This window comes from Ailuropoda melanoleuca, chromosome 17, assembly GCF_002007445.2.
Source record: "Ailuropoda melanoleuca isolate Jingjing chromosome 17, ASM200744v2, whole genome shotgun sequence".
Classification (NCBI taxonomy): domain Eukaryota; kingdom Metazoa; phylum Chordata; class Mammalia; order Carnivora; family Ursidae; genus Ailuropoda; species Ailuropoda melanoleuca.
In genome coordinates, this window is record NC_048234.1 from 19,266,827 (window position 1) to 19,283,738 (window position 16,912).

Genomic DNA, 16,912 nt, shown 5'->3' on the forward strand with positions numbered 1-16,912 from the left:
GGATGGGCACCCTGTGAGCCGGTATTTCCTGGCTTTTGTTCTCTGGCGGCTTTCCCTGGCGGTTTGCTCTGTCTCTTCTGAGAGAGCAGCAGCGGCTGAAATTCAGCCTCTGTCTCAGAACAGAGGGATAGCAGATCGTCTCCACTGATTGAAGAACACATTTTAGGCAGAGACCTGAGTGAAATGAGGAAAAAAAACATGAACAAGATGGAGGGAATGGCAAGAGTGGTCACTTCATACATCTTTCCTGGAAGTATATGACCTCATTTCCTAATAGGTTGGTTCATCTGTCACCACTAATAGGAAGCCCACAATTTCATTTTCTAGTCCTTACATACATACTTAGCACTAAAATATTTGCTTCCAGGGTAGAAATTTTACTTAGCAGAGAAAACAAGAATGGAATTAAATTTTAAACTTTTGGTTAAAACTATGCTTTTAAAAATTCTGCTTTAAGAGAAAAATGTTCTTATTTTTGCCTTGATTCTTACTATGAAGTGTGAATTACTTCAAAATTTCACATATTAAGAATGAGAATCATTCTGTGATCCCTCAACTTGCTGTAAAATAGAATGCCTAATTTTGGTGAAATAAATTATTTCAATATTTGTTGTAGCTTTAAATTTATCTAAACTGGCTTTTGTTATTTTAAGACAAATAATGATATAAATGCAACAAAATAATACTTATTTTTACACAGCCTTCCAGCACAGATTACCCAGACCACAAAAGAATTTTTCTGCTAGGTTTCTGTCCTTCCTAAAAAGTTCTTCATTTAATATTTTTAAATGCCTTCTACATATAAAGAGCTTTTAAGTATAAAAATAAAGATAGCCTTTCATGTATAAAAATAAAAATAGCCTTTCATATGTAAAAATGCTTTATTTAAATACATTTTTTGGTCTTCCTGTTAGTATTCACGAGTCACCAGACAGATTCATTTAGAATCCTAAATTATGATTTGAAGTGTTATGTTAAAGAACACAGCCATAATACATTCCTTAGTTGTATCTGACCAAGTAAAAAATTCACTTTTTGGGGGGGGTCAATGTGTACACGAGGATTTGGGGGGAAAATGAGAACCATGCAAATTAGGAATAAGAAACCATATCTCCATTTGGTCCTTATTGCCTATTCCAAGAGACGAGCTTCCAAATTATAATTCTATCACACAGAAGGACAAAGGAAAATGCAGTGTGAGGTAGTGAACAGAGATTATTACACAAAGAAATGTGCACTGTTGTAAAGACATTCTTAAATGTAATGTTTTCTTCTTTCTCCTACATTAATTTCTGCTCCCTGAGTCCATACTTTTTTACTCCCTAATGATTGCTGCTCTTATTTTCTATTAAATTGCTCCATGTGTCTGTGGAGTTATATACAGACAGATGGTTAGAACTGATGACCAAGCTTTCAATGACTTCTGGATTGAGTGACTGACTGTGATTACTGTAAACAAACTAGTATCATGCCTCAGAGTAATGATCACACGGTCAGATAAGATTCATTTTCACTTACATGGTTTTGTAGCTTACGTAAGTAATTTAGCCCAGACCCTAACAAAAGTCTGTCTTCTGGCCCTGATCTCTGAACGAATGGCACACTTCCCGGCGTGCATGCTGCAGCCAGCAGCTCCTCTGACTGCTGTTTGGAAATAGTTCAACCCTAGCCTCTATCTCGGGCACAGAGAGTTGATCAAAAACAGACATGTTTAAGTCAATGCTAGAAGGAACTGAGGGTGAATTCTGTCTGCAGTATCCAATATGTGGTTCTTTTTTCTAAATGAAAAGTTACTTTAAAAAAACTTCTCATGAAAGAGTCCCCATATTGGGAAGTTTCATTCAGTTTCATTACTTCCAATTTATTTTATCCTTCTTTCTTCATTTCCTTACATCTGAACCATTCATTTTGGGTTCTTTCCTCAGGCACTATGTTGAAAAACTGATAAATGTATTTTGCCTCCTCTACTTTCTTGCTCTGCACCCTCCCCCCCCCCGCAAATTGATCAGCAAGTAATGTGGGCTGCATGTTCTTACTTCCCAGAAGTTTAAAAAACCTCAGTCACTGCATCAAAAAGTCCAGATCATTAGGCCTTTGAAACATTTTGAAAATTTCGCTTAACAAAAATAAACTATAACTAATGTTCACAGTTCTTAGGAAAGGTATACATACATGAAACCTGGTGTTAATAACAGAAACAGCAACACTAACTAGATAGAGAGTGCTAGGCTAGGAAGATGGTAATTTCTATAGATTTACCAATTGAAGGAGAATGCATCTCAATAAATATAAGATTCTTTCCTTCCCCAATCACCAGATGTCTAAATAGTTATCACAATTCAGCTTTTCATGAAGCAGCATTTCCATGAAGGCATAGGCCTATACTTGATTAGGCTTTTTGTTATTGATGATCTTAGAAATCTTTAAAATAGAAATATGTTATTTTTGGAAACTGCTCAATAAAAGCTGGTTTGACTTTATTTTTTTTTTAAGATTTTATTTATTTATTTGACAGAGATAGACAGCCAGCGAGAGAAGGAACACAAGCAGGGGGGAGTGGGAGAGGAAGAAGCAGGCTTATAGCGGAGGAGCCTGATGTGGGGCTCGATCCCATAACGCTGAGATCACGCCCTGAGCCGAAGGCAGACGCTTAACGACTGAGCCACCCAGGTGCCCCAAAACTGGTCTGACTTTAAGTCAACAAGTGGTTAAATATAATTAGAAGGGAATTACTTGATTCCTTGAGTTTACTGGTCCTTATTATCAGCTTGTTAAAGCAATAATAATAATTTAAAAAACACCTGAGTATCAAGTACCAACTAGTAACAGAATATATGGAAACAAAAGAAAATAACAGATAAGAAAAAGTGAACATTGTTAGTTCTGCTAACCTACAGTTCTCTTTGAAAGCATGTAGCATCTGTTGCTAAGTAAAAAGTCAGATTGAGGCTGAAAGACCATATTAAATTATAGAAGATACTGCTTTGAGGGGCAGTTATGAACAAGTAGTTAGAATTATTTACACTTGCCTTATTGAGATTTTACAGCAACATTATTTCACTGCTAGAGCTACTCTTTTTAAACCCACACCTTTCACAGTGACCATAGTAAAAATCAGCAGGAGTATCAGAAATAAGCAGAAGCTGAGGTGCCTGGGTGGCTCAGTTGGTTAAGCATCTGCCTTTGGCTCAGGTCATGATCCCAGGGTCCTGGGATCGGCCCTGCTCACTGGGCTTTTTGCTCAGTTGGGAGCCTGCTTCTCCCTCTCCCTCTGCCTGCCGCTCCCCCTGCTTATGCGCTCTCTCTCAAATAAATAAATAAAATCTTCAAAAAAAATACCCAGAAACCTTTTTTATTTATTTCATATTATTATGAGATAGTCCTTGTTTAAACCATCTATTTCTTGTAACTGGGCAGATGACAGGAGAAGGAGAAAAGATATTGCTCCCCCGAGCATCACCAGGAGGGAGAATGAAAATGGCAGGGGGAACTCTTTTTAGTATAATGTTGCAAATAGTTTTTTTTTAATCCATAAGTTTTTGTTGTTGTTGTTTTTAAAGATTTTATTTATTTATTTATTTGACTGAGAGAGAAACAGCCAGCGAGAGAGGGAACACAGGCAGGGGGAGTGGGAGAGGAAGAAGCAGGCTCCCAGAGGATGAGCCTGATAAGGGGGTCGATCCCAGGACTCTGGGATCATGCCCTGAGCCAAAGGCAGACGCTTAACGACTGAGCCACCCAGGCGCCCCAGTCCATAAGTTATTTTAACAAAGAATCTTATCACTAATACTAATACTAACAGCTAATTTTTACTGAGTGTTTATTAAATATCAGCCACTATTCTGAACATTTCATGTATTTTCTTATTTTAAGATTCTATTTATTTATTTGAGAGAGAGGGAGAGTGAGCACTGGTGGCGGGGGAGGGGGAGAGAGGGAGAGGGAGAGGGAGAAGTAGACTCCCTGCTGAGGAGAGGGCCTGGTAAGGGGCTCTATCCCACGACCCTGAGATCGTGACCTGAGCCAAAGGCAGTTGCTTAACAGACTAAGCCAAGCAGGCACCCCTCTCTTAATTTCACCATAACCTAGTAAAGAGATCCTATTATTATTCTCATTTTGTAGATGAGGAAACTGAAACCCAGAGAGGTTAAGTAGCTTGTCTAAAGTCACACAGCTAGTATGTAGTAGAGCCAAGATTCAAACCAGGGAGTCTGACTACCCAATTTGCACTTTTACATAAGAGTATTTGTCTCTTTCTGCTTTAAATATTCATTCATAAAACACATACAAAAGCCAGGACATTAACTAACATGAAAATGTGAGTTAACCTTAAACTGTCTGGCTTATGAATATCTATGTAACAATTACACAGTAGTGATAGAGTAAATGGGAAGTATGACTAGTAAATTTAAGATGAAATTTAGGATAGGTGTGGAAATAAGAAATACACCCTTCTGGGACTTACTGTCAATGACAAGTTATATGAGTATTTCAACCCTAAGCAATTAATCAGAATTATGATAGCACCTTTATTGTAAGCATCTATAACAATTTGCCAAGTATCATTTCATTTATCCCAAGGGGCCCCTCCCTGGAGCAGTCCTGAGGACAGCAGATTATATAAGTGTTATCATAATGTCTGAGATATAAATGGGGGGGGAGGCACAGAAAAATCAAGAGATTTGTTCCAAAATGCTCAGACTGCTTGAGTCTCGTTTTGATTAAACCCTAGTTCCCCAGTGTTGTTGTCCTAAGAGATTTGCCGCCTTTCCCTCTCTGGATCTCATAGTGCAAATATCAGAGCCCTAAGAGGTGAGTTCAGTGCTGCCCAGGCCAGGCCAACTTCTCACCTCTGTGTATCTTTGCAGCAAAGGAGATTGGTGGAGGATTGCCCAGTTGAGGGGAACATGCCCCCACCCCTTTTAGCTTGCTAGCAGTGGGAATGGGGAAGGTGCATCCAAATTACCTGTGAGGCTTTTCCAACCAAACCTCCTTCCCACAAATTCTACACTGAACATAATAAGTCACCAGCTTTAGGGTGTTTTGGCTTGCTAAAAAGTCAAAGACAGCCAAGCTGGATAAAACATGAAAACAAATGAACATACCAGGATACCTGTGGGGCTGTCTGCTTTGTTCCATGGTTCAACACAGTTAAGGGTCAATCCTACCTTTGCTTTAAGGCCACAGACCCTGCCTTTAATTCTGGAGGATGATCTCAGAAATGTGTGCCACTGATCACAGGGTGATGAAGAGAAGGTAGCCCTGAATCAACACCCAGTTTATCACTGCTTCTGACCAAAGACTCTAAAGAAAGCCAGTGTGACATCATCTATCTACCCAACAGCACAACTCATTACATGTGACATACTATTTTGTGGAATTTTCTGACATGAACCCAAAGTGTGCTACCCTCATGAAAAATACTATGATATTCTAGATAAAATTAGTATTATAGTTGGTTATGACTTCCTTCTGTTATCTTAGCTTTTTTTCCCCGGCAATGTTTTTGGACATCTTGGCTGTTTTCCATTTCACCCTGAGTAACCAAATGTCATAAATTGCTTCTGCTTCAAGAATAAGTAATCTTCAGTTTTGCTTTATATATTCTAATGCTATATTGTCTAATGTATAAAAGGTTCTGAACTGTTACAGCTTCTTGATTAGTTGCATATAGCTTTCATCACTGTTAAAGTGTACAGCTCAATCAATTTTCACAGCCTGAACATATCTCTTAAGCCTTGCTACAACCCCTTGTAGTCACTCCCTCCCTTTAAGGATAGTCATGATCCTGACTTCCAACAGCACAGATTAGTTTTGTATCTGATTTTGATCTTTATATCACTGGAATCCTATGGTTTGTACTGTTTTGTGTCTGGCTTCTTTTGTTCAACATTATAATTGTAGGACTGACTGATGTCATGTGCAATGCCCTCACCCTCTCTGTGGTCCACTCCAGTGGGACCTAAGAGCCAGCTAGAGAAACCATGCAGGCAATTTCCCTCACAGACACATCCAGGAACAGAGAAAGGAGTTTCTAATCACACAGACTACAGTCTTCTTCTGCCTCATATTATCTCCATTTCAGATTCTAGACAGTCTCTGTATGTACCTTGGTCTTTCTCTGTTACGTTCTTGATTGCCCTCACCTGTCTGGTAGCCCGTAGTTGCTTGTTCATATATAAGATGAAGAAGTAAGCTGATCAATGTAAGTAGCTGGCATGAATTTCCTCTGAAGTCTGTGGGCTTTGTAGAATGGGTGACATGTGCCAACACAAGAGTTGCTCTTTAGGGTGGTAGAGCAAGGAGCAGTCTTAAGAACCCCACAACTGTCAAACAAAGATTCGCTTTGGGATGGAGCAAGGTGTCACACTCAAGACTGAATGAATCTACTTTTAAAAAAATGTCTTCCTTATGTATCTGTTACTGAAGTCCAGAATTGCCTCAATAACACCTCTTCTATCTCTGATCCCACCCCCAAGAAAAGGAGCATTTTCCAAGAAATTTTCTACTTTGGAGAAAATTTGACTGGGGTGAATACTTCCACTTCTCTCTCTGTGTTGGAGGGTAGGGATAACGTTTATAGTTACATTTATAGGTAGTTATTTAATTAATCCCCAAGCTTGAAGCTTTTCCAGCATTCTTATAGGTAGAAGTGTCCTCCTCTGAGTCTGTTTTAGGTTGTAGTTTCTTCTACTCTGATTTTACCATCATTCTGATCCCATCTGCTCTCTTCTCTTTCAGAAATTCCTCAAAATTTCTTGCTTGTTGATGGCACCCTTCTTTTGTTTTCCAGACACCATTATGGATGTAGTCTTTTAAAAAAAAATGTTACTAGTTTATTTTTATATAGATAATCATGAAGAAAAAAAAATAGTCCATAATCTCACTACCCAGTAATCCCTATTTATATAATTTTCCATTTTAATATATTCTTTCATTATAAAATAAACAAAATAAATAAATTAATAAAATTCAATATCCATTATTGATAAAAACTCTCAACAAAATGTGTATAGATGAAATTTACTTCAACATAATAAAGGCCATATATGACCAACCCATAGCTAATATCATACTCACCAGTGAAAAGCTATGAACTTTTCCTTTAAGAGCAGGAAGATAAGGATGAGCACTCTTGCCACTTTTATTCAACACAGTATTAGAAGTCCTAGCCACAACAATTAGGCAAGAAAAAACAATAAAGCACATCCAAGTTGGAAAGGAAAAAATAAAACTGTCACTATTTGCAAATGACATGATACTGTATATTTTTTTAAAAAAACCTAAAAAAATACCCCTAAAACTCTACCCTAAAACTATTAAAACTAATAAATAAATTCAGAAAGTTGTAGATTACAAAATTAATTTACAGAATTTGTTGCATTTCTATACAGTAATAATGAACTATCAGAAAGAGAAATTAAGAAAACAATCCAATTTATAATTACATGAAAAGAATAAAATACCTAGGAATAAATTTAACCAAGGAGGTTAAGACCTATATGCTGAAAATATTGATGAAAGAAATTGAAGATAACAGAAAATAAATGGAAAGATATACTATGCTAATGGATTGAAAGAATTAATATTGTTAAAAATGTCCAAATTACCCAAAGCCATCTACAGATTAAATGCAATCCCTATCAGAATACCAATGGCATTTTTCACAGAACCAGAAAAAATAATAAAATTTGTATGGAACCACATAAGACCCCTCACAGCCAAAATAATCTTGAGAGAAGAACAAAGCTGGAGGTACCATGTTCCCTGATTTCAAGTTGTACTATAAAGTTATAGTAATCAAAACAGTATGATACTGGCACAAAAAAAATCAATGGAACAGAATAGAGAGTCCAGAAATAAATCCACACTTATATGGTCAATTAATCTATGAAAAAAGAGGCAAGAACATATAACAGGGAAAAAACAGTCTCTTCAATAAATGGTATTGGGAAAACTGGACAGATATATTTATATTTTTGACTAAATATTTGGTTTTTATATAAATAAAGGTCATAACCACACTGTTGACATGTAATACTGTTATAATACAACAGTTAAACTGTGAGTCTACAACAGAAGTCGTCTGTAGTTGAACAGGAAACAAAGTTGAAAAAGACCATGTTAAAACAAAACTACTGGGACTAACAGAATGAATGTGGGCCACTTTCTTACATCATACACAAAAATACAACTTAAAATGGATTAAAGACTTAAATGTAAAACCTGAAACCTAGAAGAAAACATGGGCAGTAAGCTCTATGACATCAGTCTTCACAATATTTTTTTGGATATGTCTCCTCAGGCAAGGGCAACAATAGCAAAACTAAACAAATGGGACTACATTAAACCAAAAAAGCTTTTCCACAGTGAAGGAAACTATCAACTAAATGAAAAGGAAACCTACTGAATGGGAGAAAGATATTTGCAAATGATATATCCAAAAAAGTGTTGATATCAAAAATATATAAAGAACATATACAACTCAATAACAAAAGAACAACTCAATTAAAAATGGGTGGAAGACTTGAACAGACATTCTTCCAAAGAAGACATACAGATGGCAAACAGACACATGAAAAGATGTTCAACATCACTAATCATCAAGGAAATCCATATCAAAATCACAGTGAGGTATCACCTCACACCTGTTAGAATGGCTAGTATCAAAAAGACAAGAAATAGTAAGTGTTGGTGAGGACGTGGAGAAAATAGAGCCCTTGTACACTGTTGGTGGGAATGTAAATATGGTAGGCCACTATAGAAACAGTATGGAGGTTCCTCAAAAAATTAAAAAGAGAAATACCATATGATTCAACAATTTTACTCCTGGGTATTTATCCAAAGAAAAAACTATAATTCAAAAAGACATATGCATCCCTCTGTATACTGTGGCATTACTTACAACAGCCAATATATGAAAGCAACTTAAGTGTCTACTGATAGATGAATGGATAAAGAAGAGGTGGTATATGTGTACATATAAATTTATATGATGGTGTATATATATGTGTGTGTGTATATATATACATATATGCATGCCACATTTTGCTTATTCATTCAATTGTCAATGGACATTTGAGTTGTTCCCACCTTTTGGCTATTGTAAATAATGCTGCTGTGAATAGGGGTGTACAAATATTTATCCCAGTCCCTGCTTTCACTGCTTTTGGGAATATAACCAGAAGTGGAATTGCTGGATCATATGGTAATTTTGTTTAAATTTTTTTTGAGAAATCCTCATACCATTTTTCATAGCAGCCGTACATTTTATATTCCCAACAGCAATTCTAGTTTCTTCACATCCTTGCCTCTTGCCAACACTTGTTAATTTCTGTATGTTTTTTTTTTAAGTGATAGCCATCCTAATGGATATGAAGTAGTGAATTTTTCATTTTTAATGTATAAAATCTATTAACCTTTTCCTTCGTGTTTCCTGCTTTCCTTGAAAAGGTCTTTGCTTCTCTAAGGTTATATAAGTAATCTCCAAATTTTACTTATAATATAGTTATCATTTCATTTGGTACACTGAGGGCTTTGGTTCACCTGGAATTCATTTTCTGTTTGATCTGACACAGGGAGTATGGTCTTCTTTCAGACTAAGAATTAATGATGCCAGTATCTTTCATGAAAGTGTACGCCTTTCCTTTTCCACCACATTCTTTTCTGTGGCCTTTTTTCTCCCCTCTGCCCATGTGGGCTGATACTAAGCCACTATCGTTTTAATACTTCCTATCTTAGATTGTTTATCAGTACTATCAAATTAGGCTTTGGTTTCAAAAAAAAGAAGTCAGTGTGAATAAACAGCCATAACAAAAAATGTACCTCTTTCTCATTAAGCAAAAACATTCAGGAGGATTATAGAAGAAAATTTTATGGCATAAAACTCTACATTTATGTTCCCCAATTTGACCTCTCCCTATCTGTGGCTATTCAGTTTGGGTTTTTATTTAACATTATATTGCAGAAGGAATGAGTGTCACTGTGGGGATTAAACAGCAGCAAATCTAAGATTTATTGGTTATGACTGGGTCAGGCTCACCTTTCTGTAGAACTCTTAGACCCATACACATCAGAAAAGGACAGAATGTAAAAATAACAATTTTTTCCCTTTCAGGAATTAATGGTTATTTTCTTTTAATAATGAGATGGTATTTTATTTTTAAAACCACATGTGAACATGAGTATTGGGAGTATTATTTCCCAGAAATGGATAACTAAATAATGAATTCTTTCCACAACCTACTTTCATCTTTATGTTGAAACCAGGTTAAAAAAGAAACTTCTAATTTGAAGGTTTGCCTAAAATTCATTAGAATTGGAGATGACCTGCCCCATGAATTCTTCCTATTACTAATTATTATATATTACTAGATTAACTTTCTGATATTAATTGGATTCTGATTTTAGCCACTGTCCAAATATATTTTCTCCTAAATAAAATAATCTCCAGATGTAACAACCATACAAGCTGAGCTCCCCAAATTCGTTGCAACAAAGGTGATGGGCTGATATTCCTGCAATGTTTTAAAGGAAGGCAAATCACTTCAACTCCCCCTCTTGACCAAAAATTTGCTGTGGTGTAGATTGCACCTCTTTGGGGTAAGTAAGCACCTAATAAACAGGGTGATATTAGTATTAGTGATAAGAAAACTTGGAGAGACTATAGAACCATTAATAGAGAAAAAAAATCAGTATTCTCCCCACCTCTTGCAACTGCAAGGAAAATTTGCTGTGTTTTAGTATGAAAACAGAAAATGTATGGGATATGAAGCTTAAAAGTAATGACTTATAAAGAGAAACATATATACTGCTAAACAGTCTTTCCTTCCCTCTTTAATAAATGTAAAGATGGAATGCTTTATTATAAAATTATAAAGTCTTTGCATCTAAATAGAATTATTCCTTACCAAGTGGTTCAGATGTTTTTGAACAATTACTGAGAATGGAACACAAAAGACCTTTTTATTATTTTATTTTATTTTTATTTTATTTATTATGGCCAATTAGCCAATATATAGTACATCATTAGTTTTTGATGTAGTGTTCAATGATTCACTGTTTGCGTGTAACACCCAGTGCTCACTGCAATACATGCCCTCCTTAATACCCATACCTGGTTATCCCCTCCCTCCGTCCCCTCCCTTCTGTGACCCTCAGTTTGTTTCCTGGAGTCCAGAGTCTTTCATAGTTTATCTCCCTCTGTGATTTCTCCCCATTCAGTTTTCCCTCCCTTCCCCTGTGGTCCTCCACACTATTCCTTATGTTCCACATATGAGTGAAACCATATGATAATTGTCTTTCTCTGTTTGACTTTTTTCACTTAGCATAGTCCCCTCCAGTTCGATCCATGTCGATGCAAATGGTAGATATTCATCCTTTCTGTTATATGAACCACATCTTCTTTATCCATTCATCTGTTGAAGGGCATCTTGGCTCCTTCCACAGTTTGGCTAGCGTGGACACTGCTGCTATGAACATTGGGGTGCATGTGCCCTTCTTTTGACTACATCTGTATCTTTGGGGTAAATACCTAGTAGTGCAATTGCTGGGTCGTAGGGTAGCTCTATTTTTAATGTCTTGAGGAACCTCCATGCTGTTTTCCAGAGTGACTGTACCAGCTTGCATTCCCACCAAAAGTGTAAGAGCGTTCCCCTTTCTCCACATCCTCGCCAACATTTGTTGTTTCCTGTCTTGTTAATTTTTGCCATTCTAACTGGTGTAAGGTGGTATCTCATTGTGGTTTTGATTTGTATTTCCCTGATGGCTAAGGATTTTGAACATTTTTTCATTTGTCTGTTAGCCATCACAAAAGACCTTTTTAAAGATGCAGGAATAATTATGTAGTCAGGCAACTATATCATCACATATCTTCCTTGTTTTTAATGATGATTCAAAATAAACACATGCTGTTACTTACCTATCATGACTGATGCTGAAAGAGTACCATGTCCCATTTCTATTTTTTTAAACACCTTTGTTGAAGTGTAATTTATATAATACAAAATCCACCCACTGTAAGGATGCAATTCAATGATGTTTAGTGCATTTTATAGTGTTCTACATCCATCACCATAATCCAGTCTGAGAACATTTTCATCACCTCCAAAACTTCCCTTGTGCTCCTTTATAGTAAGCCTTTGATCCCAATACCAGACCCAGAAGATTGCTAATCTACTTTCTGTCTCTACAGATTTGCGTTTTCTAGACCTTTTACATAAATGGAATTATACAATACATGGTCTTTTGTGTCCAGCTTCTTTCAGTAAGCATAATATTTTTGAGGTTCATCCATTTTGCTGTATAGTTCCTCCTCCAAGGAAATTTCAGAATCAGCTTGTCAAAAAAATGGGTTTTTTTTGTTTTTTTTTTAAAGATTTTATTTTTATTTGACAGAGATAGAGACAGCCAGCGAGAGAGGGAACACAAGCAGGGGGAGTGGGAGAGGAAGAAGCAGGCTCATAGTGGAGGAGCCTGATGTGGGGCTCGATCCCATAACGCCAGGATCACGCCCTGAGCCGAAGGCAGACGCTTAACCGCTGTGCCACCCAGGCGCCCCCCCAAAAAATGTTTTAAAAATTTCTGCCAACCAGGTGGGAAGGCCTGTGCTCAACATAGCCTTTAATCACCCTTATCTGTTTCTTGCTCTGGATTTCTCCATTTTCTGAAGAAGGAAGACTTATTTTAGATTTAGAACATTTCTGAATGTAATAAAACCACATGAAAGTACAAAAGTACTTTTTATTGGATAAAAATCTTCAGTTTCAGGATTCCCTGAAGTTATCAAAATGTAGGATTAGAAGCACAACTAATTGAGAAGATAGGAGGGAAACTAATTAAAGAACTTCTACATGGTCATAGTTGTATTCAGGGGGGTTTAGTTTTGTCTTTTTGTTTTTTGATTTACTTCTCTTTTGCTTTGGCTCAATTCCTGAAAATAAGTACTTCACAAATTTTCTGGCTATTATTGTAAGAGGTGTAAACAATATATTCCCCATTTTATTTTTACTATAATGGTATCTCATTAGACCAAAGTCATCTATTTGAAAACCTCTTACCTGGAACATGATGAGGGAGCAAGAAGAAATACTTAAAGACAAAAGAACCAAATAGCAAGGCCATGTTCTAAAATGCATGCAACATACCCATGGAGGCCTCTGACTTTCAGGTCCCTATTAGGATGTATTAGGAATGTATATATTTTTGCTTTATACAGTTATAGTAAGCTTTGCTCCTTACTGCCCCTCGGACAATTAAAAGCAACAGATCATTGAGAAAGAATGAGAGGAAGACAAAGAGCAGAAAGGGAATCCAGGAAAGACTGCTGCTTAGAAGAGGATTTACTACTAAGAATGAGAAATAACTACTTGATATAGGAGGAGACGAAGATAGACCAGAGGCCTAGGGCCACTCAGCAAACTTTGGCAGCACCCCTGCATTACAGCACAGGAGAACTAATGATGACTCTGTATCTTTACAAAAAGAGGTCTCCTAATGTTCAAACTGCCTCCAAACCTTCCTGGAAAAGGGTATATAACCACTAACTAATTAAATTTATAAATAAATAAGCCATCAAACAACTTTGGTTTGCTATATTCTATTATGAAGGCAACAGCATATTATACTGTATACCAGAGTAAAAACAGTATATAGCTTTTAGACAAATGTCTATTAAAATGGTTAGAAATCTTTTGCAAATCTTCTTGCTTAAAGGAGTATATTTTAGTCCTCTCGATAATGCTTTTAAATATGAACAGCTGATTCCCCGATATTGCTGAAAATGTAGCATTTCTGTATTTCTTTTTGTTTTTATTTTTTGGCCTGTTCTTGTCAACTGACAAAAATTAAGATGCTAGGCTAATCTTTGGAAGATTGTAACTCCATTTGTAACCAGCTATTACAACTTTTAAAGTTCATTCTATAAAGAAGTTACTGATTATCGTTGGGTAAGTTACATTTGTAATAAAGTAAACATCTTGTGAATTAAGTAGGTTATGTAAAACATTCTATTCCTAAATGAACAGCGTGACCTATTATCTGAAAATAAATATTAGGGAAGATGGGTTTTATTGAGAACATTGGATTAACAGTCCAGAAAAGGCGCTCTAGCCTTGCCAAGCACTCATTCTACAAATTTGCATGTGCCTTTTAAACTTTGGAGCGACAGTTTCTTTATCTAAGAGGTAAAAGAAAACCCATTACATACAGAACTACACATACTGGTGAGTTACCTCATCATTCTTACCATCAGTTTCCTCTTCTGGAAAAATGGGGATGTCAGTAACATCTGCCGAACAGACTGTTATAGGAAGTAAATGACTCAATAGCCATTAGCATTTAGGAATAATATGTTCATTTCTGTGGAGATTTTGTCTTTTTCCCCTGAAACACATTTTTACTTCCCTAGGCTTCAAGATTTACAGAAATGTATTTCTGATTGTACTATGTGAAGCTGCTTCTGCTCTTCCCATACAAACATCCTTTCTTCCAAGCAGGTTAAAAAAAAAAAAAGAAAAAGAAAGAAAAGATGCTCTGTATACATAATTTCTTTTTTGACTCCTAACTAAATAAACCCGTGAGGTAGGTACTGTTACTGTGCCCATTTTACAGATGAGAAAACTGAAGCTTAGATATGTCCTGACTTAACTGAGGTCACAGGGCTGGGAAGAGAGGACTGGAGTCCCATCTAGAAAACTGCAGGAGGCCAGGCTGACCACAGCTGGGAAGGGGCTGTAGCAGAAAATGAGGTTGTCTGAGGGCACAGACCTGGGCTGGAAGACCTGGAAAGCTGAGCAGAGCATTTACGTGTGATGTGGCAAAAAGAGAAGCATTAGAAGTTGTTGAGCAGGGCAGCAACAGGAGCAGAACTGATATTTATAAAAAATCAATCTTAAAATTTAATATCTATTTTCTAGGCAAGTAATAGCAACTAACTTTTACTGAACCGTTATTAAAGCTCTGCTCTTCAAGTATTTGCTCATTTAATCCTTGTAACAACTCTTTAAAAGGTAAGCATGGTCATTTGCTCCATTTTGCAGATGAGAAAACTGAGACACAGAAAAATGCAAGAACTCATCAAAATCCAGACAGCTTGCAAGTGATGGAGCTAGGCTTCACATGCAGGCAGTCTGCCCCAGAGTGCACATTAGTAACGTCTGGGCCACAGTGCTTTCTTAATAGACTTATACCACAGGCTAGACATATAAGGCTAGCATGGGGCCACTGCAGTAGCCAAGGTCTGAGGTGGTAAGGACTTGTATTCTAGGGGAGGTGAAAGGAATGGAAAATGAGAGATTTCAAAAGAAAAGTTGGTGGAATTTCTGAATTAGATACTTGGGGGATTAAGAAAAGGGGTAAGTTGAAAACGAAACCAAAGTTTTCATTCCCTTGGGAGAATCTCAGAGCCTCTGAAGACTACAAGGAGCTGGCAGAGGAGCTGGTCAGGAGGAAACAACGACTGCGGTGTAGGGACTGTTGAGTTCAGGATAGTGCCAGGAATGCTAGGTAGATGGCTGCAGCTGGCAGCATCCAGAAAGACATGTGGGGGCCTTCAGCAAAGAAGAACTTTAAAGTCAGGAAAACAGGTAAACTCTCCAAGAAAGAGAGAGTGAAGAAAGTGAAAGACTAAGGCTCTAAGCCTAACTATCCACCAGGGACAGGAGATAAGAGCAAAAAACAAGACAAAGAGACTAACACACACCAATGGCTATGATGCACCAGTCCCTTGCAATATGCCATGTTATTTAGGAAAACAACCCGTAAGATAGCAATGTTGCTCCTAAAGATAGAGAAATTGGAGTCAAGACATTTAGGGGTCTTAACCACAATCACATAGCACGTAAGTGACATAACTAGAACTTGAACCTAGTCCATGCAACCCCAAAGTCTATCTCCTTCCATAAGCAAAAAACATGGAAAGGTAGATATGGTTGGGACAGCTAAGGGCTGGTGGCTGGAGTCTAGAAGACTGGCAGGACATGAAGCCCAAGAGGTAAGCCAGAATAGGATTTTTAAAGGCCATGTCATATCTAGGAGTTAAAGAACCAGTGAAAGGTTTCCAGTAGGAAAGTAACAGAAGAATCATTTTTAAGACAGCAATATAAATATAGACAAAGATAGAGAAGTATTTTAAAAAATGGATGGGATGGGGAAGAAACTAGGAACAGAGAACACAGATGGCGATAATACTGTGCTTTTGTTGATGGATAATGATGGTCTGGGCTGGAGCTGGAGCAAAGACAGCAGAGAAGAAGGAGACTGGATTCAAGAGATATGCAGAGACATTTTGGTAAGACCTATGAAGTCCCAGGAGAGGTGCCCAGAAAGTAGATGGAAATAGTATCTACCACTACAATAGTTCTAGGATGGAGATTTAGAATTCATAAGTCATCAACAAGAGGTGGTAGCTGGAGACTACAAGGTGATGAGATCATCAGCTACTGGAAGACCAAGAGAAGACGGTTAAGCAGGAAATTCTGGGGGAAAGTAAACAGAAGATTGGAAGGACCTTTTCTGGAAAAGGCTCCAGTGCTTGTCCATTCTTAGGAGTTGCCTTTTTCCTTTGTATCCCATTTATAGAAGGGGAGCAGGTCTTGACCTTTCAGAATTTCCTTAGCTTCTTATTCTGACCTCATCTTGAGCACAGACACTAATTTCCTTATAAAGCCATAGGCTGGGGGTGCCTAGATGGCTCAGCAGGTTAAACATCTGCCTTCAGCTCAGGTCATGATCTGGGGGTCCTGGGATGGAGCCCTGTGTTGTCTTGTCTGGTCCCTTCTCAGTGGGGAGCCTCTTCTCTCTCTCCCTCTGCCCCTCCCCACTGCTCGTGCTCAAGGGCGTGCGTCCTCTCTCTCTTTCTCAAATAAATAAAATCTTAAAAAAAAAAAAAGCCATGGGCTGGCTTTGTTCTCCC

At 37.3% G+C, this 16,912-nt stretch overlaps 1 protein-coding gene and 1 long non-coding RNA gene across 2 annotated transcripts in view; one reads left to right on the forward strand and one right to left on the reverse strand.

Moving 5' to 3' along the window:
• The window catches only part of PLGRKT (plasminogen receptor with a C-terminal lysine), a 48,256-nt gene that overhangs the window by 20,460 nt on the left and 10,884 nt on the right, over positions 1 to 16,912 (forward strand). The window lies entirely within an intron of this gene.
• The window catches only part of LOC117796941, an 81,372-nt gene continuing 64,466 nt past the window's right edge, over positions 7 to 16,912 (reverse strand). The window contains exon 3 of the long non-coding RNA XR_004621693.1: positions 7 to 174. This is a non-coding gene — a long non-coding RNA (uncharacterized LOC117796941). The remainder of the gene's footprint in view (positions 175 to 16,912) is intronic.